At 43.7% G+C, this 26,863-nt stretch overlaps 2 long non-coding RNA genes across 2 annotated transcripts in view; both read left to right on the top strand.

The window, feature by feature from the left end:
- LOC128427354 (uncharacterized) overlaps positions 1-5,714 on the top strand; it is a 30,959-nt gene extending 25,245 nt beyond the window's left edge. The window contains exon 3 of the long non-coding RNA XR_008333330.1: positions 5,556-5,714. This is a non-coding gene — a long non-coding RNA (uncharacterized LOC128427354). The remainder of the gene's footprint in view (positions 1-5,555) is intronic.
- A 5,627-nt stretch (positions 5,715-11,341) lies between these two features.
- The window catches only part of LOC128427356 (uncharacterized), a 62,748-nt gene continuing 47,226 nt past the window's right edge, over positions 11,342-26,863 (top strand). Inside the window, exon 1 of the long non-coding RNA XR_008333331.1 lies at positions 11,342-11,452. This is a non-coding gene — a long non-coding RNA (uncharacterized LOC128427356). The remainder of the gene's footprint in view (positions 11,453-26,863) is intronic.

Here is a 26,863-nt window from a genome sequence, read left to right on the forward strand (position 1 = left end):
TTCCATTGTTTGAACTGGATTGAACTGAAGTATGTTGGGCTTGTGGTCGACACGGAAACGGACTTTGTAAATATTCAGATCAAACTCTTGACAGCATCTTTGTTTAGTTTTGTTTACATAGTTTAATGTGAAGTCAATTCCAACATGTTCTTCGGTGTTCTTCTATTCACTGTTTCAAATGTAGGTGTTTTAATAAAACCCAGAAGCTTTGCCCCAGCTCAAAAACAATCAAAAAAAGGTATGAGCCAAAGAGTAGCTCAAAAAATTGAGGTCCGACTGAAATCTGTATTTGGAGTATCTCTACAGCTCTCAGTGCTACTTACTCTGAAATTGTGTGTATTGTGCAAACTCTTCTCTCTCCTCATTGTCCGTCAAGCACGGGAGAAAAGGTTCGATGAAACTGAAGAATGTGGGGATAAGTGCTGAAAAGTGTGTTTGTGGTCCACTGGTGTGTCTCAGATACAACCCTATTGTGTTTAAGTGTGTATTTTCACACATGAATCCACACATCACCATCATCCTATGATTGTTTTGCTATCTCTTTTTTACTTACTTTTAAGTCCCCTATTGTCTGACATTCTTATTTAGTTTTTCTTTTCTTTTTAATGCATTAATTTACTGTCATTTTTTCCGAGTTCGCACTCAGAGCACAGAGGCACTAACAAAGAGAGTGAGTTGTTTCCGCTGACTGGTGCCCTGGAGACACCACAGTTGGCAGCAGAACACATGTTGATGCTCAGACGTCAGGGCAAGACATTGTTTTTTGTGAAAATGCAGATTGCTGGGGAGCACAAATAATCCTCTCCTCTCTTACTCTCCTGTCCTCTCCTCTCCTCTCCCTCTCCTCTCTTATCTTCCTCTTCCTCTTCTCCCGCTGTTTTTGAGTAGCGTAGCAACAGCTTTGCAGGACGAGTGAGGACCAAATTGTGAAAGTGGCCTGGGCCGGCTGTTCAGCTCAGTGCGTTAGCATCCTAATGTGCTGTTGGTGGGAGGCAAACTACTGTGTTTGTGCACATGTGTCTGTGTGAGGTTGCGTGTGTGCAGTGCACGTGTGTGTTGACTGGTGGTTATTTCATCTTTTGTCAATTGGAAGGAGTGGGGATGGAAGGATTAACATCTAAAATCAGGGTTATTTATATGAGATTATAGTACATTATTGTGCCTTTTAGTATTGTCTCTGCAAAGGAGGTTATGTTTTTACCCTGCTTTGTTTGTTGCATTTGTGTGTTGGTTGATTACACAAAAACAACCAAACAGATTTCTGAAACGTGGTGGAATATGGGTCAGAGAAGAACCAATTCAATTTTGGTGCGGATGCAGGATTTTTCTTTTTCTCCTCTTTTAACATGGCGAGATCAACAGATCAACACACTCACCCTTTCCCAGTTAATGGATTAATGGATCTTGATGGAAAAATCCAGGCACATTTAAGGAAGTGTGAAGTTTAGAGCTGCTTGATAGACTTTAAGGGGACTGTTTGGCCTTGGCAGAGGTATGTGCTCTACTGAGTGCCAGTCAAGTTTAATAATACAACCGACACTTTCCTAATTAACCTAATTCCTCCTCCGTTAAACACGCTCTCTCGTCTACTCTGCTGTAGCCAATTCTTCTCAAGTTTGCAGCATGTCGCGATGAGTCACAGATTATCATGGAGGAGCCCGGGCTACACATTCCACTTGACTTGCTACAAATCAAGTGTCTGGCAACACTTTGGATTTTTCATCAGGGACAGACAATTTGCAAATAATGCTGTGCTGCCATAAAGTGTAGAAACTGCACTACTGCTTTCTGCTCACTGCTGCCTAAGCCTACCTGATGAATGTGTAAATCTCTTCGGCACTCCTTGCCGTTGCTGAGCGTCCTCTAAATGTCTGAGGTTATACAAGGGGATAGAGAAGAATGACTGGTTTAAGGCACATTCCAGTTCTTGTTCTTGGTTTACAAAGGACCAAGTGTTTTCAGAAGTCTGAAAGAGAAAGAAACAACATCAACGAGAACGACACTCAAAGAGCGCATACCTCCGAGGAGCCTAACAGTCCCCGTAAGTTCAATGAAGCTGCAGTAAATTGCTCACACTCATGAATATCATTCCCCTAAATAATGGATTCAAAATAAATCAAGATCCATGAATTATACCCTGGGAAATCAGTGAAAATTCACAAAAACGCCATTTGTTGCTTTGGTGAAGAAAGAAAATAAAAAAATCATCTCTTTCCTTGCTCATACAGCTTCCCTCTGTCAAAGTGATGTGGAAATCCCAATGCATTGCTACTGTCAAACAAGCAACCCATCAAAACGTATCCTCCTTGGTGGAGGTAATGAGATGCACACTGAGCTGCAGTACAGACACCAAACTGTTTCTTTACTTTATGATTGGCTGTGTGCTCCAGAAGAGCCAATGAAATCAAACCAAACTGTGTGTAGTGTTAACCATATTACAATTTATGACATCATAGTTTTTTAGCATTGCATTGTATCACGTTGAATTGCACTGCATTGCAATAGGGGTGTATCATATCACATTAGCTGTTGCTTCTCATGTATCTTTAATGTATTGGATCGCTGGCAGCGCATCAATGCAATGAGTTGTGTAACACATGCCTGGTGAAGTGTGTAAGTGTGTAAGTGTGTAAGTGTGTAAGTGTGTGTGTGTGTGTGTGTGTGTGTGTGTGTGTGTGTGTGTGTGTGTGTGTGTGTGTGTGTGTGTGTGTGTGTGTGTGTGTGTGTGTGTGTGTGTGTGTGTGTGTGTGTGTGTGTGTGTGTGTGTGTGTGTGTGTGTGTGTGTGTGTGTGTGTGTGTGTGTGTGTGCTTCAGGCAAATGCTTTTTCATGCAAGTCAGTATGGATTGCTGAGGAGTGAGGGATCTGCCTGTTTCCATTACCATCAAAATATGAATGTGTGTGTCTGTGTGTGTGTGTGTGTGTGTGTCTGTGTGTGTGTCTCTGTGTGTGTATCTGTGTGTGTGTGTGTGTCTGTCTGTCTGTCTGTGTCTGTCTGTCTGTCTGTCTGTCTGTCTGTCTGTCTGTGTGTGTGTGTGTGTGTGTGTGTGTGTGTGTGTGTGTGTGTGTGTGTGTGTGTGTGTGTGTGTGTGTGTGTGTGTGTGTGTGTGTGTGTGTGTGTGTGTGTGTGTGTGTGTGTGTGTGTGTGTGTGTGTGTGTGTGTGTGTGTGTGTGTGTGTGTGTGTGTGTGTGTGTGTGTGTGTGTGTGTGTGTGCGCGCCATGCCTGCATGTCTATAGTCACTGTCAGCTCTTCCTCTGATATCCCCCAACTCAAAAGCATTATTCATCATCAGACCGTCCCAAGCTTGTCCAAGTCTCTGCTTTGAACCACATCCAGGGATCCTCTGATCCCAGGTCAAATATTCACATCTCCTCCACCCACCTCCTCCGTCGGGGGAGCAGTTTACTAACTGACAGCGGGCAGATATAAATGCTTTTACTCCTTCAGTCTGCGGATGTGCTGACTTGGAACCTGCTGTCTGTTTACCTCATAGCTCTCAGGTGATAAACAGCCCAGAGGCTGCAGCAAATGCATTCTGAGCCGGCCGTCCACGGGAGTTAAAAGAGAAGTGAAGTGTTTCACTCAGACACACACGCGTTTGTCTGCTCAAGACCACTTGTCTGTAAAAGGAAATGTTAAAAGAAAGCTTGCAAAACAAACATTAACTACTCCCAGGCATCTATTCTCTGTGAATTACATAAACAACTGAGTGATGATGTAGTAACTGATTACTGTTCAACAGTGTTTAATAATTCATAATTTGCTTTTGATATAATTGATTAGATACGTTCAGTTCTTTATATCTAAGATTGTGTAATTGTCTGGATTGCATCTGTTTACATGATATTTGGTGAAATACGCTCATTCTGTTAGACAAGCATTTAGATTTCTACAGGTGCCAGTGATATGGCCATTATGATATCTTTTGTCTCAGCCAGACTAGCTTTTTCACTATGATTCAAGTGTTATTGGGAAAATAACTGTCTCCTGAGAGGAATATTGACTCCTCAGCCAATTCCAAGCAAAGAAGTGAAGCGTACTCCCCCCAAAATGTCAAATTACTTCTTTAAAATTAGAGGGAAATTGAGGTGGGGATTAGGGTTAATAGAGATGAATCATCTGTAAGAGAGTGTCTGCCTGTTTAAGGGCACTCTTCTGAATTCATTGTGTTTTTTTTTTCTTGCTATATGAGACAAAAAGATCTTCATGCTTTTATGACAACAACACAATCCCTGCACAGACCCCCATCAAACTGAAAACGCCAGGACACGATTCAGGCTGGAACGTCCTCAAGTGATCTTCAGCCGGGGATCATGTGTTCTCGACCCAAATTGTCACGCAAGAGTTGAGCTCAAGTGTCTTCCACCTGTGCTGGCCACGTCCCCTTGAGTTTGATCACATAAAGCGGATCAGAGGTGGCATTGGAGTGGGGATTCACTGCAGTGACTCACCATAGTTGCACTTTTCCCTTTCAGTCCTGTCTTGGCTCTATTAAATAGTATTTTCCGACATCTACTTACTTTAAAAACTCAGTATAAATTAACTAAAGTGGCTTTTAAACATGCGCTTCACGTCCCGTCATTTGTATATGCAGATTAAAGGACTACGTGTTGTGTGTTGTCAGCAATTTTCTCTTAAGGCGATTTTGTGATTGTCCACATTGATTGTTCTCCCACTGGAGACGTTAAAGAAAGCATTTGTTATCGCTTGTTCTCCGAATGGCCTTCATCTTGATTATGCTGAGGTGGAGTTAATTTCACTATTGATCAGTACAGCTGCTCCGTTTGTGCTAATTAACGGTTCCGCCGTGTGTGCACCAGAGTGTGTTCAAGTGAGTGTGTGCGTCTGTGTTTGCGCATGCTTCAATGAGCACGTATTGTTTTATCACTGAGATAATCAGTCTCTACCGTCAACAACACTGATTAATTAATGCTACATTAGTCAAAGTTTTGGCCTCATAATGAAATTAATCAAATTTCTATGTGAGTGTTAAATGAAGTGAAAAGATAAGGTTCTTTGTTTATAAGCACCTGAAATGATAAGATAAAAATGGAACATTGCTGTTAAAGGTTTCTTCCCAATATTTAATAATCCACTTCCATCACATTATGTGAGTCAGAAGAATCATAGCATGATCAATCCTGCAAGATGTTAACAAGAGATAATTTGACTCATAGTGTAAATAATTAGAGCCCGATCGATTTATTGATAAGCCACTAAAAATCAAAGGATATAAGCATTTGTGTTAGCGTTTGTTCGTAGATATGTGCTGATATGAAAACTAGTTCATCGAGTAAACACTGAAGAGAGATGTGCATTTATGTTTACATTTTATGGTTATGTTTATTTTCTTTATTCAAGCTCTATTTATTTGGTTGTATTTGTGTTTCCCCTTTTATTTCTCATGATTTCTTATAAAGTTCATGGTTAAACTTTTAAAAAGTGACTAATTTACATTTCTTTGTCATACGGGTTTGCTAACGACCAAGTGTTCATGATCCCTGGAAACACCAATGGTCCTTGTAATTGTCGATGAATGTTTTTTTCCTGCCAGGTCGCTGGAAAGGAAACTGCAGAGACCCCTACTGGCGAAGTCCCGCACCCTTCCCAGCATCCCCCAGTCACCAACGGTCTCCAGGGTCCACCACTCAGATCTCATTGGTGGCAGTCCCCCCCGCAGGAAGAACCCGTTGGCTTCGACCAGCCACCCAAAGGCCTGCACTCTGCCACCTGCAGGTAAGCGGAGAAGGAAACAGCCACAGTATTTTACAGTTAATAATCCTTTAATCCTTTAAGTGGTCAGGTAAAACATAGTTCTTGCTCTTAACAGCACTGTTGGACTCTACTGGGCTCCTGGGAGATGAGCTAATGTTTTTTCAGACCTCTTGGCCCGTAATGTGTCTCCCTCTTGAACTCTGTAATACGGAGCCAAATGGTCGGCTATCAAGGAGGTACCTGACGCTGCTGATAGAAGAGTATAAAGGCCACCAGAGCGTACACTGCAGTCTTCTAAGACATGTCCGCCTTTTCAATTTCCCTCTTCTACGAACTCTTTGCTCCCTCTTATATTTCCTGCAGCTGATGGAGAGCACACAGCAGCTAGATGTGTCAGCAGGAACGTGCCGGGAAGAAAGATTCACTGCCCCCATGGCTCTCGCTCTTCTTTCTCTCGCTGCCCCTTGCTTTTAAATCACTGTGTGTGTCACTGAGAATCCTGAAGCTGTAACCTGCTGACAGAGATAGATTTTATTCTAAAGACAAATGTGTTTTTAAGGGATGAAAACATTTATAGGTGGTAGAGTACTATTGAGTATTGGGCCTCATGAAGAAAAACTCAATCCGAGCTTTGGAGAATGATGTTTCTAAGAAGAAAGTCAAACTTTTACGAGAATAATGTCAGAATTTAATGATACGAAATCCATACACAAATTTTCTTCTGATAATCCCCCTATACAATGACACGTAGGTGATATTTTTCATATTATTACAACTTCATTCTTGTATATGTACGACTTTTTTTCTCCTTATATTACAACGTCATTCTTGTAAGGTTACAACTTTAGTTGCGTAAAATGTTGACTTTATTCACAGTAAATTTCAGATTCTTTTTTCCTCTTTAAGTGATCCTAATGTTCTGCTCTAGTAGAGGCTCACTATAGAACTGGGATTTATACCAACATCAGCTGTTCGACAAAAACTACAGATTCCCTGACGTCAGATTCATAAGGCATAAACAGAGAAATCCCTTAATTAACAAAAAATAATCAAATTAGTTAATAAACAGAAATCAAAATATCAATAAAAACAAACAACAATAGAGACACAAATTATTTTCGAGGTAGTACAAAAATGTATTTCGGTGTATATGAAATTCATGCATGAGCTACAGAGCTGCCAGCAGCCGTCACATCCGAGCTCACTGCTGTAGAGTCAAAGCAGGACATGCCTCAGGCGAGACAACCTTACGCCGCTCCTCATTCACATGCGTTGACAGACACACTCACAGTCAGCAGCCGCCTGTCACTTCTGACTGATGTCGTTCAACTCGACATGATCACAGATCCTCTCCACCGCCGGCTACATGAGAACTGGCACATTTCAAGTGTCGGGGTGAGGGAATAATATTATCATCCTTATTTGCCATATTTAATACAGGAGAAGATTGAACAGGAGGCCCCCCCACACACACACACACACACACACACACACACACACACACACACACACACACACACACACACACACACACACACACACGCGCACACACACACACACACACACACACACACACACACACACTCACTCCCAGCCCTTACCATTCTCTCCTCTGGGCAGCTTTTGCGAGACTCCACAAAGAGAGAAAGGAAACAGTAAACATCAGAGAGGGGGAACTTATTAAAATAAGGCAAAGTCTTTCCTCTTGAAGTAAACCAAAGTCCCACTGGATTCACAGAGAGACACAGGAGTTGGCAACTTCTAAAATAACTCAAGCAGACTCAAACATTTTTTCACAATATAATTAAACAACACAGTCAGACTCCTGTGCCCTGGATGAAGCGGCGTACGCCCTGCAAAATATTGTCAGGGGAACTTTTCCTGTCGTCACTTTTATTTAAACAATTATTTAACTGCCCTACAAACAAAAACAGTAGTTTAAAAAAAAGTCAGGTCAGGGGAGGAAGAGGAGCAGAGCGCAGCTTGGTTGCCTCATACACACACACCAAGGTAAAAGAGAGCCTCCCACCAAAATAAAACACATGATACCAATCTACGTCATTTCACTACTCACCCTATTGGAATGATTACACACTGTGCACACACATAAATAAGTCATGTAGTAAAGTTTAGGTTCAAAACCCCAACTCCGTCCCAGACTTCCACCAAACCCTTGAAATAACAAAGCTTTTAACAGAAAGGTAGGGGCAGCATGGGTTCTTGTGAGGGGGTGTCTGACAATTAGAGTCTCCTGTACATAGCCAATCATAGAGCTTAAGGGGGTGCTCTCAAACTTGTCATTGCTGTGGCCTAATGTAAACAGCCATTCTCAGGGGCCCTCTTCCACCTCAAGGCAATTGCTTCATTTGCCTTCACTGCTATAACGGCCCTAATCTCTAGGGACAAGATCCGGGGCATTGTATTTTCTGGTTCTGCTGTGACCAATCACGTTTCTAGCAGGCTTTGGCTGCCCTTAGGTAAACAGTCTGTGTGGAGAGCAAAGGAGGCGGAACCCATCGACTGAAACGCATCCGCTAACAGCTTTTTAATTTCTGCAGATAGCTGTTAATAGCGATTAGCCAAAATGTCGTCTGCGAAGACAAAACAAGACAAACAAGTATCGCTGTTATTGTTATGTGAGGAGTAACGTTCGATTTGTGATACAATAAATTATATAAATTGGTCGCTGACCCCAGAGGCTAATTCCTCGGCAGACAGTGGCCGATGGGCTGTGAGATTTGAGCGCCCCCACCTCTAGAATCGGACTCAAGCACCATTTTGAGTGTGTTTCAGACTGATATCAGGATTCCAGCCGTACTGGTTCTGGAGCTATTGTACATTAATTCAGTGTTGGTGATTGGTTTGGGATTATGGAAGTAAAAAGCTGACATGGCAACACATATCTCATTTCTTGATTATCCTCTTTTTGGCTGCAGCTTCACTTCTTTCACCGACTCGCTCGACACAGCACTTAGTCACTAAGCAAATTCAAAAATGTATTTTGACCTGAATTACACTATAAATTATCATATGAGGCAACCTTAAAAAAAACTCTCCGGACATCTTCCACTTCAACACGCCAAGAGCAAGATCAAGCTTTTATCTGACATGTTCCTCCCTTAAAATCTATACACCTACATGCTGCAGGCAAATTGGCCTTTTAATCAATATCAGTATCTTAAAGGATCTTTCTCTATTGCTACTCCTCATCAAAAACCGCTTACAGGGAATAAACTCTGAGAAAAGGAAACATGAACGTTGAGTCAACCCGAGCCCTCACTGCTCTAATCCACTCAGTCTGTACTGTTACTATACGTCTAACGATCCAGGGCTTAAAAGCCTCGCCTCTGATTGGTTCATTCTACCCAAGTGCTTCCTCTTTGTGTCCTGACTTAACCTACCCCAGCCTCATCGTCTGTGTCTGCCTCCCCTCGTCCTACAATGCTCCTCTGTTGCAAATATCAAATTGAGAGAGACTTCAGTCTAACGTGGCCCCTTGTTGCTTAGCAACCACTGTCATTGAACACATCTACCTCTATCTCTCTCCCTCTTTATCTAACCAGTGGTCCTCAGACAACTTTGGAAACAGAAAGGGGGGAAAAAATCAAGATGTTAAATAAGCCAGCTCCACTTTACTCAGCGTGTGGAGCCAGATGTGTTTTGGCTGCTGCTCGGCCAGTGGAACTGATGCTGTAATGTTTCACACTCGCAAGGTCCATTCATAAGCTCAAGCAAGAGCAGCCTCTGCTAAAATACCTGCTGCCAAAATCTTTTCATATAAGATGTCACCACAAGGTTATTCTTAATATAAACGCTGTGACTTCAGACTTCAGTGGATAAGGCTCTATTTTACTGGCTTGAGAACGTCTGACACTAAAGCCCCTTTTCCACTGGTGAAAAAACCCAGGAACACCCACTGCCATCTGGCTTTTGTCTGCAATGGGAATGGATATAATATGCATTCACTCCCGGGTCAAATGACTCTGTAGTAGACATCTGCAGTGATGGAAACATGACACCTGGGTGTATGCAGCATTTCTTCTTCTTCACTTTGGCAGTCTAGACGCTGATGCTGCGCTTTTCTGTGCCCCGTTATGATGCACATAGGTCTTTGAATGTTTCCATCTTTGATTGCCTGTGTTCATACGTTTTTTTCTTTTTCTTTTTGGGGAACAACGTGCCACAGCAAAATAAAAGTTGTTTCTTATCTTGCTAAATGCAACACTGGCCAGATGCCGAGGTGAGAGAGACTCTCAGTTAAGGGCTCGTTTGTTTGACGTCACAAACATGACTCATCGGGAAAAAATACACAAAGGAAGGAAAACTTAAGTAAGATCTGTGTTCACAGCAGTCCATGATCCAACATTTACTAATGCTATTATGTGTCTGAAGTGTTTGTAAGTTGTTAGTACTTCCTTTGCATCATTTGAGATATGTAACGTAAAACTTATTCAGTTGTTATGTTTTCATTTGCATCCTGTCTTATTTGACACCACAAATATTGCAGCTGTGGCTCAGAAGGGTAAGGAGGGTCTTCCAATAACCATAAGGATGGTGGTCCCATCCCCGCCTGCATTCTGCAGTGTTCTTGAGCAAGATACTGAACCACAAAGTGCCCCAGATTCGCTGAAAATGTATGAATTGTGTGTGATAGAAAAAGCATTGTGTATAGATGCGCTGTATGAATGGTCGAATGCTACGAGGGGACAGTGGATTGTAAAGTGCTTTGAGTGTTCGATAACTCTGGACAAGGGCTTCATAACTACAGTCCATTTACCATTACCATAAAAACCATATATGCAGTAGGCTATATATATTTTATGGTCTATAAAGTGCTGATTTAGCCTTTAACTTGGTCTTTTTAATGACTTGACAGTGTCCTTTGCCCTGATTGACAGACTTGCTGCAGCTTACCCAGCATGCATCAGATTCTGTAAGTAACTGAAAGATGAACGAGTGCTTTATGAGCGCTATTACACGGGCGGCCGGGCGCTGACAGGACGTCTGACGGATGTCAAGCGGGGAGTGATGGAAGTCGGCTGTGATTAGTGCAGCGGAGCTCTGCTCTGACAGCCAACATCCATCTCTGCTCTGTGACTGTGGAAAGCTCCGCCATCATGTCTGCAGTTTTTTGCCACGTGTCAATTGTCATTGCAAATTTGTTCCTTACGCTTTTTGTATTAAATGAGACATGATATCCATCCAGCGTTTGAGTCATAATCCAGTTGTTTAAGATGCAGGCTGAGAAAAATGTCCCGCGGAAAGATATGTCACCTTAAAACAGAAGCTTAATTACAATCAGGAAATGTTTTATGGAAGCAATCACCAGATGACAGTCAGCAGTTTGTGGAGTGTGATTGTACTAATTGTTCTGTAGGAACAAATATTCATCATCATCTGTCCAACCCGTCTTGTTCTAATGTGTCTCCTGTCTCCCTCTTCTGTCTCCTGCAGCCTGTCCAATCATGTGTCCTTTTGTCTTCCTCTAACCTTCCAGGGGAACTCTGGCGTTTGGAGGATGACATGGACTGCGACGATGAGCCCGAGCATGGCGGGTGCACACACGCTCGCCCTCGCTCCCAGTCACCCTTTTCCCATTTCCGGGCGCGGTCTGCCTACCTCCGCAAGAGCGTCTCCGCAGACGACCACCTGGACATGAGCCTGGACGACGGCTTGGGGACGGCGGGCGAAGGCAAACCAAGCCGTGGCAATAAGGGCAAGCTGAAGAGGAAGTTTGTAAGTAGCAGCCGTCATTTCCAGTTGGAGTTTGTTGAAAAGAAAATCTGCTGACTTCGGAGCTTGTGTGAGGCTGAATTCACAAAATGTTCACATGTGCACAGACACACATCACAACACAATCGTACAACCTCACTCTCGGCTTTGGTTTGGACAGAAGCGTTGTGTGGATTGAAGTTGACCTTCCAGAGTTTGGTTCACTACATTTGGTCATTAGCAGAACATGGTCTTACCTAATAACTTTCCTTCACCTTGATGTAGAATATAATGAATGAGGTCAAAGAATGACATGGAGGAGAATTCATAAGGAATAGAACTAAGGTGTAGATATTGTTAACGTGGAGTAATGCACGGTAGTACGTTATTATTCTCTTAACCCTTGATAAAGAATGGTTTATCCTTAAGGAGGCAATAAAGGAAGCATCTTTCTTTCTGCTGATATTTGTTGGTAGGCGTAAGCAGCAGACTGGACGAACCTACATTAAAGATTGAAGACCTCTATATTGTCCCGTTGTCACTGGAGCAGGTAACTGGAGACCTCATTACCAGCCTAAGCTTTGTAATTGATTCTCCGGTGTCACAGGGGCAACAGGACACCAGGATACTGTAGGAGGGGACAGTCTGGTGGGGGAACCTAATGTGTACGTTTAGAGTTTTGGGCTATACTACTGGATGTAGATGGATGCTGTCTACAAATGTCTTGAAGGAAAATATCAATATCATTTTTGGGATCTACAGATAAGTAGATGAGAAAACTTCTTTGTCTTCAAATAAGGGATTAAGGACTTTTTATTCATCCTCACGTGGGCTCCTGAACCAGAATTCACTGACTGGAGGCGGAGGACTTTTTGTTAGCTCTCAGAGAACGAGGTCAGAACCTGCAGATCCGTCACTGAACTGAAAAAAGGAAACAGCTGCAGCATCTTGACTTGAAATGGGGACGGCTCTGGATCTGATGACCTGCCGCGTGTGTTTCGGGGTGAGATCTCACGCAGTCCTGTCTCGCTGTAGCACACAGCATCAGAGGGTGTATCAGAAAGGCCTTGTTAACGAATCCTTCCTCTGTTGTTATATCAAAATATAGCATCTCATCCCTGAGTTTACCCTCTTATGCAACATAATCCATTTGGCAGAATCCATTTCTTCAACCCATTTTTGTGAAGCTCCACAGGGAGTGCTTTTCTGCCAGCCAAATGGCAAACGGATAGAAATGTAAAAATACATAAACAGACCGTCAGATAGACAGGTTATATAAGAGGTTTGTGTTTGGCTTGAAAACATTTGTTCTCCCCTTATAAACACCCCACGTCTATTTCTTTCAGTTTCTCTCACCCTGCAAGAGACAAGTATCATTTAAAAAACTTGTGAGAAAGTCAAAGAACGATTTCGGTTCTCACAGTAAGGGTGTTTTTCCCACGTCTGCGAGAAAAAGTCATTTACCCAGGCTGTCTTCTCCCCGTCTCAGTCAGTCTGTTTACCTCTTTTTTGTATCGTCAAAACAAAAAGCCAACCAGCGGCGTCTTCATGCTGGGTTCTGGATACGAGGAGAATACATTTGGGGCGACTCTCTGTAGCTCATCACTTGAACGCTCTTCGGGGCACCACTTGTTTCATGAAAGCCCGTCGGCTCGAACAAACAGCAGGTGCAGCGTTTTACTTTTAAGGCTGACAGTGACACGGCAGAGCTACAGTGCTTCGCTATCAGGTCAACAGTGCAGCAGCACAGAAGTCACTCTGAAGAGTTATCGCTGGTGTCTGCTGAGTACACTTCTATCATTCCAGAAGAAGAAACTAATGGATTGTCCATTAATTCTACAAAACAATATTCCTCCAAAGGTATTGATTTGCACCATGTGATGATTGAAAGGGCCTGTGAATGTGCCCCAGTTGGTGTGCTGACCTTTAGAATGCATTTACAAATGAGGGGGAGACAATAGACTGTAACTCAAGATGGACAACGTGTCTCCACTTCCTACCACTATCCAGAAATGAAGCCAAAATATCTCTGATACAAACGCTGCCACCTTCACATTTGGAGCCAGAGACTGTGCGATAGCAATGAAAACATGGAGCTATGGTAGCTGCCATTGAAAATAAGCACCTAAACAAACATGGGTGTGATGAGAGCTACCCAAAATGACACAAACCATCTTTATTTTATTTTTACTTTGCCTTCTTTAGTTTGGTCCATTCCCCATTCACTAACATGGAGGAGGCCGGGTTTATGACTTATACTGCAGCCGGCCACCAGGTGGCGATTGTGATGCTTTGGCATGTCATCCATCATTATATACAGTTTGGCGGAGAGGCAATGTGTAATGTGAGTGTGTTGTAAAGGGGGGTGAGGTGAGGGTGAGAGAAGGGGGTGAGAATATGTCCCCACACTTGTAACATAGCCAAACTGTGCATTAAGCTGGAAGTTAATTATGTTACGCAGCAGCAGTGTCACACTCATCAATCTGCCTCATATTTTCTGTGCTCAAGGTCAGACCTCTCCTGTTCAGCAGCGTATGCTTCAATAAAGTTATTTTTATTTTTACATTGAAGGTTAAAGCAGCAATAATTCCCTGTGTATTACTCAAAAGGGAAGCAACGTTTGATTTTGGAAGAGAGCCCTTCAAATCTCTTTACTCTTTGCCCAGCTGATAGAGACTGTAGTTGTCCACTTGCCAGTGCTAGACAAGAATCCTGTGTCTTGCTCAGTGGCACATCAGCAACAGTCCTCATTTAATCTGCCCATACTTATATTATAAAGAAATTAAACGAGGCTTGATATTCTGACGTAAACCATTATTATAAATAACTAAATAATGAGATAACACAAATAAAACTAAATATGTAGATTTTTAATTGAGAATACAGCATAATTGTTTTTTGAATTATCAACTCTGATGATAAAAAAAGTGAAATGCACTGTCTGACCGAATCTCTATGGGATTGGATAGTGGTTGTATTTCTAATTCCTGTGCATGTGCAGCTATGAGCATGGTTGTATGTCACATGAATATCAGGTATATCTGCTTCCTGATGTGCCACTGTAATAAATGCTGCCCGCCGTACAGCCGGAATCTGTCGCACTTCTTATCTCCTGCAGCTGTACAGTAGTGAGTTGACATCAGGACTCGGATCTAGAGTCACCTTCATGCAGCTGGAAGCTTCCTGAGACAAAGACAAATTATATCTGCAGGGGGTTGTCGTTGAAAATAATAATAATAATAAAGAAGACTGTGGCTATAGGGACAAAACACGACACCTGTTACCTCAGGGAACTTTTGTTCCTTTCACTCTTCTAAAATACATTAAATATTTGTGGGTTTAATTTATTGACTAATGTAAATTACCTTCAACCGATAAGTGCGTGCCAGAGTGTGTAACTCTTTAGGCTGAGTAAACCTCTGTTAATATGAGTGTTTTTTTTTAAATATATACGTAATTGTGTCTGTGAGTGTACCAGATGCACTCAAAGCATAATAGCAGCACGCTAAGGGGCTGAGTAACCACATCATCAAAGTACAGGCCGTATCATTTCTGTTGATTGAGAGGCTGTAACTACATAATGCTTTGTTGGTGCTTGTTTGCAGCACTTCAGTCTGACACACACTGCTCGCGAGGTGACTCACAATGTTTCTCTATTAAACGAAACAAGGGGGAGTCAACGCCTCAAATTATTCATAAACCGGCGAAAGTCACAATTTCCTGATTCACTGGAAACCCACGGGAAACACCACAAGGCCAATCTCACACAGATCACGTATACGCAGACACATAGTGACGAACATGAGGGCCTTCGGAGGGAGCTCAGTGGTCGCAGGTTAGTCCAATGAGGAGAATGATATTCAGCTCGCGGCGTTTGGTCAAAAGACTCAGGGTTGTCTGGATTGGTTTTGGAAATATGTCAGCGTTCCCTGCGGTTAAGCTCCGTCTCTGTTGTGAATCATTAATGCTGTCAGGAAACCAGCACAGCGTGTGCTCACACATAATCAGTCTTAAACACGCACGGCGCACACATGAAAGATGGCAGGAGAACATCTGCCCCTCGTACAGTAACACAGATATTAGATATTGAAAGGACGCCGGCGAGGTTTGAATCACTTTGCATCTCACCACCCTGAGCTGTATGTAAATCAATGGCCACTCTAACACAAAGCTCTCCCTTGACTTTGGGTGGAGGGGGGGGACTTTTTAATATTTCGAATCAAGGCTTCAGCCAAGCGGGTCCTGTAGATTATTATTTTAAGTGTTATCTAACCAACCTATCCATCTGTTCACAAAATTATTCTTTAATCCAAGAATGCAGAATCTATTGTGTCCTAGAAAGGAAGGAAGATCCTCTTAAGGTGTCTTGGGAATTAGAGAGCAAAAGAGCAGCATCTTTACAGCCTGAAACGGGCTCCGTGCTCGACAGCTAAGTTGTTTATCCTTCATCTGTTTCCGCCAGTTTTATGCTTTATAACTTGAGCTCTCTCTGGATGAGTTTTTTCATTGGCCAAGTCACCATCTGATGCATCCTTGCATGTATCTGATGCAAACCTCATGGACATGGAGTTAAACTGGGGTGATTATCCCTGCACTTAAAATCAAAGAAGAGCTAGAAAGATAGAATCATACTTAATACTCGTGTGAAATATTGAAATATTGCAAAGCTGAAGTTATGGAATGACAATATTTTAGACGGTGAAATTGAATTCGGAGAAACCTACACAAACTAATCTCAATTTGAAGAGTGTGCATGCCTCTGCCAAAGATGACACAAATGCAAGAATCCATACCAAAGGAAACAAAATCTCAAGGGAAGTGAGGGACAACAGACAATGACAATGAAACTGTCAGATCTGTCAGGATGAGATGTGCAGGTGGACCCAAAATGCAGTAGCACAGTGTAGGTAGTAAAACAAAAAAGTATTTCTATCTGAGCAAAGGGCCTTGCAAAAAAAACAAGGTTTAAAAAGAAAGTCCCAAAAATACCCAGACAGAAAAACACCAGAAACCAGAGAAGCTGGAAAAATGTGGCAGGATCAAAAGAAAACACGAAGAACAGGGAAACATGATGGCGAGGGAAAGATGGTGATGAGTGACCGACGAGGAACTGACAAAGGGAAGCACAGAGACTTATAAACACAAGGGAGGTCGATTGAACACAGGGGAAACACATGAGGAACAGTGGCAGACGATCACAAGGGCGGGAAACGGAACAAAGGCAAGGAACGTAATTTCAAAATCAAACAGGAAGCTGAGAACTCGGGGGGGAAATCAACAAATACAAATAAAATCAAAATCCCCAAACTGAGTTCTGACAGAAACGAGCTTTCCTTTCTGCATTCAATATTTTGTTTAATAACGTTTGTGAAAACCATCTCGCTTGACTCATACAGAACTCAACTGCTCGTTGTCAACATCCCTTTTCACTAACTTCCGTTGTGGTTGTGTTTCCGTTGTGAAGCTTTTGCGTTTGCGTTCTCTGGTAACGCGCTGGTGTAAGACCTCTCTGCCACCATCTTTTTCAGCTACAGCTGGCTCGTTCCCCGGAGCCGCACCAAATCTCACCTATCACACCTGACACCTCATCTTGCAACGTTAAAAATGTCACTCCTTTAGTTGAATCCGCTCCAAAAAGATATTAGGTTCCTCCTGGACACGCACCGCACCTCCACACACTGAAGCACACGTTTTAATAAAGAATCGGTTCAGTAGTTTCTGTGTAATCCTGCTACAATGAAAAAAAACATTACAGAGACGGCACTCACTTAAGTCAGAACCAGAAACCAGCATCCGTTTTCCAATTGTCCACAGAGTTCAAGTCTAATATTTGCTATTTCGGTCCAACAACCACCTGCAAAAATTGATTTTCTGTCAATTGCCAGATATTCTGCTGTCTACACTCGCTGCTCGCTTTTATATTGCTTTTCCTGTATTAGGATTCTGGCCAGTGTAGTCATCAGGTAGCTTGTCAGAGGGGAGAGGATGTGTAGAGCATGAATTACACCAGAGCCAAACTGACCTTTTCAGTGCTTATACAGTAGAGTCGGTGCATTTATTCTCTCTAGAGCTGGCTTCTACTCGTAAGCGTTTCCGATGTTATTTGATTCAGTATTAATATCAAAACAATTACTTGATGGAGCAGCTCTGCCTTTGCTTCAAAAGGTGAAGAGCCCATTCTGAGAGGAGAATGAATGCCACTCAAATTAAATGAGCAGGAAAAAAAAACAGAACAAATGCCACTCCTTGATTGGACACATCTACTGAAAGGCCAGGGATGAAGGGTTCTGAATGATGCAGCACCAGTTTCAGAGCTCCACTATTTCCCTCTGTAGCGGCCCGGCTTCCAGTGGCGTCCATCGAAGCAGGATACGAGAGTGCAGCAGCCTCCAGGCCCTGTGCAGAATTAGCTCAGTAATTACTTGGGTAATTAGTCCGACAAACATGGCCCACGTGGAGTCAGGGGAGGCTATTGTGATGTGAACTCCTCCAAGCTTACGATTTATTTTTAAATTACACCTTCTCATCAGACTCCAGCAGACCAAGGTGAAAGGGGTCACTGGACAAAGTCTGTATTCCTTTTGGATACTGATGCTGCTTTCAGACATCTCCGCGCCTTCTCCTGAAATGATCCGGAGGGGCTGCATGTGAGAACACAAATCTCTGAGTCAGTTCCCTGGAGTTTCTCCTGCCAGTCCCGTTGTAAAATGTCCAAAATGTCCAGAGTGAGCCCGTGTGAGAATAGAGTTATAGAATAGAGTTAAAGAGAGATTATAGTTCGTCTTATATGAAAGACAATTGTGTCCGGACAGTTCATGTCTGAACGTGTCTTTAGATATTCTTTCTTTGAAAAGTAATAATTCTTTCTTCCTTAAGACCACAAAACAACCACCTTGTCGGCCCTGCACTTCTACAGTGCAACACAAGTAGTTGCACATGTCTTCTTCAAACAGACACTTTGCTCACATTTAGCAGTGCCTATATATAATTTCTACATTATTTGAAGGCTGATTTTGTTCATAAATTTAAACTTAGCTGTCCAAGATTGACAGATTTTACATTTTACAGGTAGCTTAACTCTGACCCACTAAGAATGTATGCAACACACAAACAAAACAAAAAAATTACTACAATTAAAGATCAGAAGTCCATGAGGACTGCAAGGAAGATCAAAAACAATCTGCACTGCCAGTATATATAGTATTGCAACTTGAGAAAGAGACAGACAAAAAATTATTCTGAACAGCTGCCTTTTAAGCATCACTTTGCACTGTTCATGCTCTTTGTGTGGTTTATATTATCTGTATATACTCTCATGCAGACAAGAGCAAAGGTCTAATCAGTCACTAATCAGAATGAACATATATTTATCACTGTAGAAGCTCACAGGTAGTAATTTATCTCCTTGTGGGCGGCATGGGTTTGCTGTGGCTAGCACTGTTGCCTCAAATCAACAAAGGTTTGATATCCGGTCTTTTCTGCGTGGAGTGTGCGTGTTCTCCAGTGTACTGTGCAGGGCCTCTCCCAGGACTCCAGCTTCCTCCCACAGGTCGGTTAATTAGAGTCTTTATATTGACCATAGGTGTGAATAAAGGAGTGAATGGTTATATATATACCTTGGCCTTGCAGTACCTTGGCCACCTCCTCAGGGATCGGCTCCTGCAGCCCCTTCCCACGACCCTTACATGGATCGATGGATGGAAGAATCGTTATTCTCTGCAGCCGCCTGCCTCTGTTCATTCTCAGTCTGGCCACACGGTGGCAGCATAATGCCACAAAACAGAGCCCTGTCACTTGGCTCATCTCAGAGCTTCCCTCTATGTTTGTGAGTGTGTGTGGCTGAGCTGTTACCTGGGTGGTGCTTGAGGTTTCTCTCTGGTGACTCATTCATCCTGAGATGACTAACACACAGACACCACAGTGGACAGTCATAACTGCCATCGGAGCCAAGCGTCGGCTGCGGGACGGCCCCGCTAGCATTCATTATCTGTGGAGACTTTTATTGGAGGGCACAGCGGCGGGCGAAAAAACAGGCGAGAGAGGGGAGCCAGACCCTCGGCTGCTTTGTAAAAATAAAACAGTGGTATTTTTGTTTGCTCAGCATTCCTACGCTGAACACCGCTTTTGACGATGAGGGCTGTGAGCTGGTGGCTCAGCAGGCTCACGCTCTTAAAGTACTGAAATCACAGCTTTGAGTCTGGTTCATAAAGTTTTGTGCATGGCCGCCTCTCTCGTGTTCCTGTGTCTGTCACTCTCCCCTGGAGCACAGATGTAGGGTGGATGAACACGGCCGTAAAAAAGAAGAAAAAAGAAGATGATTTATGTGAATAAACAAACGAAGGCCACCACTAAACTGAGCAAACTCCACACATCATTTTTTTCACTACCGGCATGGTGGCTGTTTAGGAGCCCAAATATAAAGTATTCAAAGTTTGGTTCAGGAGAGTGCACCACTCTCATGGTTTTGCTTGGAAAGGGCACTTATGGTTAGGTTGGTGAAGGCTGGCTTTTTGGTACCAACCCGAACACACAACTCACACCATTGCACATCATTCATCGCCATTTTCTGCCGTCCTCTCCCTCCTTTTTTTCCTCCTGGTTCCCTGAAAGACCGAATCTCTGGTTTGATGGATGCGAGTTTGGCCGAAGAGGAGAACCACACTCGTAAAAATCAGTAATCGTTTGAAGGCACTTAGCCGTCTCTTTGAAACACAAACACGCGCTCACCCAAATCGGGGCCGAGAACGGCACGGGAATGTTTTCTGCGGCCGCTTGAGTTGCCGGTGGTGACCAGTGAAATGGTGTTCATTAACTGTGTAGATTTAGAACTGCTCCTCTCCTGATCCGTCTCTCTTTCCAGCTCTCCGTCACGCTCTCTCTCTCTCTTTCTCTCTCTCTCTCTCTCTCTCTCTCTCTCTCTCTCTCTCTCTCTCTCTCTCGGTCTCTCTCTCTCTCTCTCTCTCTCTCTCCACGTCTTTTCTCCCCACAGTCGTGAGAGATCCTCGTCTTCCGACAGCAGTTTGTGTGACTGCAGGGCGTTTGTGACTATACTTGGAGACGTGTGATGCAGGCTTCCGTTGACAAACTTGATGATGTGGATCTCTGGACCTCGGGCTCCACCGTTAACGCCGGCTAACCTCAGCTGACTTTCCAGTTGTCGTCAGTTGGTAGAGATTTAGACACTCGCTCACGTCACCTCCTCTTCCCTTAACACTTCCTGGTGTTCGATCAGTGTTTTCAAGCAGGGTGTGAGGTGGCGAAGGCTGACGGAGATGTAGTTCCTCTCTGAGTCTCGCTTTGACCTATATGGGAAGTTTCCCCCTTCATGATAGCTTTACTCAATTGTAGGTACATTTCCTCCATATTACAGCACAACATACTCTATATATAAGCTGTGTTTCAATTCAGGGGCCAATTATAATACAATTATGAGACACAATTATTCTATATAGTCCATTTCCTACATTTCAAATACTGGATGGTCAAAGAAAATGGTGAAAATGTAGAAAAACTTATTCCTGGACTGACCCCCTTATTCACACTAGAATTGAATGGTTTCTTCCCTGATTTATACCGCATCCTTTCTGATTTTGTGTTTAATCCATCCAGTCGTTTTTTCTATAATCTTTTTTACAAACAAACCAACCTACAAATGTAGGCGAAGAATATACAAATGTTAAACACCATACACTATGAGTTTATTGCTGCTTTATAAATGTCCCTCTCTGAACATGACTTTGTAGATCTACTGACGGACCAAACAACATTCTCTTCATATGAGCAAGTTAAGAGTGGTGCTATACACGCAGCCCTCATCTTTTCTACCTTTTTCCATCCAGGCTGAGAGGAGAGGCAGTGTGTGAGCTATAGGGAACATGCAGCCGACCAGCAGCTGTTCATCTGTCATGGTGATGGGTCTCTTGGCGAGCCCTTTTCCAAACAGAGGCTCACACATTGGCTATGTGAAGGCATTTCACATGCCTGTGAGCATGCAAACGCAGACCAGTCCCCCCCTCCCAGACCCTCCACCTCTCTCACCGCACAAGTGCCTCATCCCAACGCCCTGCCATCGCTTTTCTGTGGTTTCACAAATTAACTTTTTTTTAAATGCCCCATTGCAGTTTTATCAGCCTCCCCTTGGAATTCAGTCCTGCGCCTGGCCTGAATGATTGAAATAGGTAGATATTGGTAAAAAGATATAGACATAGATAAAAGGTTGAAGATAAATTGTTGGAAGACTAAATTGGAAACCTATCTGGCATCTGTATGGATGTTGGGCTAAAGTAGAGGTGAGGGTGAGGCAGCTGAACAGGTGGCTTTTTTCAGGGGTTGTGGCTGTTTGCCTCTGTTTCGTGCCGATGCTCAGCTGATCTCATGTTAGTGTCACATCATGTCCTCCTCCTCCTCCATGGAGAAATGTGTTTTTCAGCCGCTCTGGAATCATTTTCTTTTTTTCCTTCTCTCTCTCTGCTGCCGCACTGCACCGACGTTTGTTTGCTTCAGTGTTTACTGAAGCCTCCCTTTCCACACGGGTGGTGTCTGACTGTGTGGCTGAATTCCAAAGGTCATTTAGATGATATGAGCTGATTCATCATCACGATTCAGACAGAGCCAGCACACACACACACAAACACACACACACACACACACACACACACAAACACAGACATACACACACACACACACACACACACACACATGCAGTTGATTCATTTCATTTAATCATGGAAAGAAATGCCCCCGAGGCCCATTGGAGAACTTTGTTTTCTTAGAAATAAGGCTTCGGTTTCATTTGTCTGTTAGTTTTTCTATCGCTATGTTATTTGTAAAGGTCGGCTCTTTTCCTGTATCTACATGTTTTATTTTGAAGGTTTATTTTCTTTAGTAGCCACCATTGAAGTAATCCAGCACTGAACAAACACTATCGATTTCTCCTGCTCCGCCTCTCCTTTGCATATCCCTTCCCACACGACGTATGTTCTTCCCTCCCTTCCATCGTTCCTCCCACCTTTGTCGGTCCTTCTCTCACGCATCGCTACACTCCTTCACCTCTCTCTGCTCCAGCCCTTCTCTTTGCCATCTGCCCCTCCATCCTCCACCTCTATGTCCGTGCACACCCCCCCACCAACTCCCCCCTCCTCCTCCGCTGACCTGCCCTTAATCGCTCCGCTGCAGTTGCACCTACAGAATCCAACCAGCTGTCAAACAGATCCCTGCCTGTTGAGGTTAACCTTAAGTGGGCCAGAGCCGGGGCCGGAGCCCGGGTTTTGAGTGGTTCTCAGGGTCTAGGACCCTTGGGCACAAAAGGAAAGGCCAAAAGCATTTCTTTGAGAGCACCAAATCTCCTGTCTCCTCTTCTCCCTTTCCCGGGGCCCCCCATCCTCCATCCCTGCCTCCCTCTCTCTTCCTCTCCGTCCCCCCCCCCCCCTAGTCCTCCCCTCTGCCCCCTCCAGACTCTCTGTCTGCACTGACACTGCCTTTAATAAGGGGGGAGCGGGTCGCAGTGTTTATTTGTGCGGTGCGAGGTTAAAAACTTCCCCCTTAATTGACATTCCGGTAACACTTTCCAATAATGGGGCGAGCAATTTCCTTGAAATTGATGTGTGTCCACCGCAAGGAAAAACACAGCTTCTAGCTTTCACTCACCCATGGATGACCCACGCTTGCGCTGCGTCTTTGTCCGCGTGTGCATGTGTGTGTGTGTGTCAGCGTGAGAAATTGCTCTTTCATTGGCAGTAGCAGTGAGTTTTTTGTTGTTGTTTATTTGCGCGTAAGAAGGAAAGAACGCATCGTACTCCGAACTCCGTCACCCTGCTGCTAATACGTGTTTGTGTGTTTGTTGATATGAACGTGGGCACATTTCTTGGTTTTGGTATTAATTAACACTAAATGCATTGTTAGCCTGTTTTGTGCTTTTAGGGCTTTTATTTCTGTATCTTGTTTGGTGGTCTTCACAGAATAATTCAAATATTTTCATTTGCAGTCACCCCACACACCAGTCAGTGACATGACAAGATGCTAAAACAAATCCACAGTAGAAAGCCTATTTTGCCGTCCGCTCCGTCAATGTGTGTCTGTGAGAAAGTATGCAAACACAAACATCTCCCCCTGCTGCAGACTGCATCCTTGGCCTGAACACTGACCACTGGATGGGACTTGTGGTGTAATGACTGTTGGTGTTAAACGAATGTGCGTGTGTGTGTGCTCAGCAGAGTAACAGACAGAGTTAGAGTCAGCGTGTGTCAATAACTAGGTTGGTAAGTGTGATAAATATGTAAGTATCAATGTGTGTGTGCGTGTGTGTGAGCATGTGTCTGCGTCTGTGTGTGGCTTCAGGCAGACGCTAGCTGGTTCCTGGCCTTGTCATTCTGTCTCCCACACACTCTCTGATGTGGTTAGAGGCTGCGGCTTTCACTATGGAGGGGGATAGCCACCGCACACACTCACACTGTTCTCACATGTCTGTGGAAACACACATTGCGCGCTGGTATGCAGTCACATTCTCAGAAATGCAGGCGCACATACTGAACTAATGCGCACACGCACACACACACACACACACACAACGCTCACCCCAAAGGATGTAACAACACAACAGCAGCTTGCCAAAGCGTCTGACGGGACGCCGTAGCGCTCTAGTAGACTGACACACACACAGCGCTAGACGCCATCCGTGGTGCTGGTGGGCTCCCACAATAAGCGGTTAGTTAAATAATATCAAAGACAGATGTTGGCTCGGGTCCCATCTAACTTTGTATGTGTGTGTTTTATCGTGTGTGCGTGTGTGATTAAGAAACCGAAGGGGCGTACTGATATTCAGATCCATGGGAACACGTCTTCTTGGAAATTCTTACACGTGTAGATGATTGTCGCTCATTTGTTGCATTAAAAAATGCGTAGATATTAGAGGTAACTCTGCCTCAACTCTTTTAGCGTTTGGCCGAGAGTGTCTCTGTTATCGAAACAGTCAATCTGTGGGTTTTTGTGTCTTTTCCAATGTTATGTACAAAATGATTCTGTTTCTATGAGATTAAATCATCTCTCCATCACTCTGTTTTGTCAGGGGAAAACCTGACTAATCAATTCACTAATATTATTGATTATAAAAATATTTTTTTTTAATTCAATATTGATGATTATTTTATAGTTTATACTGGGCTCAGAGTTTTGACAGGAACTGACTCACTTTCCATGAATACGAAAGAACAACAACTGTAGACCCTTATATTCAGTCACACACACACACACACACACAAACACCCCCCCCCACACCCACACATTCACACACACACACACACACACATATCCCTATTTGCTTGTATACATACAAAAGAGGTTCTCTCTCACTCTGCCTTACTTTCTCACTCAAACACACACACGCACACACGCACACGCACACACACACACACAAACACTCACGTTGACAGTGGTGTGAGCAGATACTGCATTACTGACCTCTCCTGGTTACAAAGTGAATTGGACATGTATATTCACACTTATCTCGAATAAATATCTACCTTGATAACATATCCCACTCTGCTACTCTTGAAATGTGGTGTGTCTCATGAAAAGGGACGGTAATGAAGGGTCAGGAGTAAGAAGAGGAGGAAGAGGAGAAGGGTTGGAGGTGTAGGGTAAAGCAACAGGTGTTTTTAATTCGACAGGCTCTCATATGAACAGACAGTAGTGTATCGTACAGTCAGACGTCTTCCCTCCATCCACTCATCCATCAGCTGAGAAACCAGCCGTTCATCCTATTGTACCAACCCCAAAAACATTGAACTCAACGCTCAAGACTTGTATCATTGTATGTGATTAGTTTTTAGTGTCTCCTTTCAGCTTTCTTTGCTCTAATCACATGTTGATTATAGATTCTTTACTGTCAAGTTTAAAAGTGGATGATGGTCATTTACCGGCACTTGTTTTATCTCCATCTATATCATCTTACTATTTCCAGCGGCTGGCTGCGAAAACTAAATGGTGAGTTTGTTTTTGACAGGGGGGGGGTTCTATCTTGTTTATCATCGCATTCTTCAGCTCACCCCTCACCTCTCCGTGTAAGGTGATTCTCGCTTATCAATAACAGCCACCGCCAATCCAAAAGTAGTTTGTATCTGTTAGAGGGCTCTTGAGGGGCCCTGCTGTCCCTCACTTTCTGCAAGCCTGTCTCTTTAAGGTGGTGTTTGTTTATGCCGAGGCCCAGCTCAGCGAGACCTGTGCAGGCTCAGTGCTGGGCTCCTTTCATAGGGGCTCCATTTTGTTCTTAATAAAATGGCACTCAGTGGCCGGGGGACTGGCAGGCACCCAGCTCCCTGGGAAACCAAAGAATGCCGGCCTTCATTTAGCGACAAACAGCCACTGCCTGAGGAGGCTAGTTCTCCACTCTGCTCCTCAATACTGCTGCTGCTGAGGCCTGTGTGTGTGTGTGTGTGTGTGTGTGTGTGTGTGTGTGTGTGTGTGTGTGTGTGTGTGTGTGTGTGTGTGTGTGTGTGTGTCACTGTGGAATGGGGCCACGGTTGAAGGAGTCAGGTATGGCAGCTCCTCACATGGCTTGTCTCTTGTTGACGTTTGCTTGCACCATTCTGTCTTTTCAACTCGCTGTCTCTCTGTCTGCGTCCCTGTCTCAGCTGCCCACTTGAAAACATGCAGCACCACTTCTCCTCGTCCCCTGCCTCTCTCGCCCTCACTCTCTCCATCACACGGTGTGAATGGTGGGAACAGAGCAGCCATTAAGATGCATATTTAGAAGAGCTTACCCCCTCCTTCTCCTCCCATCTCCCATACACACTCATAACACACACATACACATACTGTAAGTCACTAAGAGTGCCTGTCACCAGGGACGCATGCATCATTACACACACACACATTCACATAAACTGAGGCAGTCTTGTTGGAAAGCTGCTTGTTATTGGCTGTCTGAGCTCAGACAGGACTTTTCCTTATCCCGCCATCTAGTTAACCTCCTCACTGATCTTTTCTCCATTTTAAACCTGTATTTTAACGGTGCTCGTGTTGTCAGGACAAGGGAGACCTATGATTTGATCTCATGCTTGCGGGGAAACCTGTAGCTCAGCTGACAAGGTATTAAACACTGATTCATCTTTTGGAATGGAGAAAAAGACACGAAGTCTGTCTGTGGTCTGAGAAGGTTTTGGTGATAGGATCACAACGCTGTCTGAGCCCAATTATAAACATGGGGAGGGTAAGCAGATGCCAGACAAAAATCAACTTGCTGCCAAAACAGAAACTAAACACAAATGGAATGATGAAAGTGCTTTTGTGGGATAGTAGATAAGAAAACAAGTATGGTAGGGAGGGGAGAAAGGTAGACAAGAACAGTTATGGGTGCATTTGTCAGATATTAAGTGGACGAAACCTGAAAAGGGATCAGACCAATGAATAAAGAAATGGAACAAAAACAAGTTTGTCAGA

Source organism: Pleuronectes platessa, chromosome 21 (genome assembly GCF_947347685.1).
Source record: "Pleuronectes platessa chromosome 21, fPlePla1.1, whole genome shotgun sequence".
NCBI classification, from domain to species: domain Eukaryota; kingdom Metazoa; phylum Chordata; class Actinopteri; order Pleuronectiformes; family Pleuronectidae; genus Pleuronectes; species Pleuronectes platessa.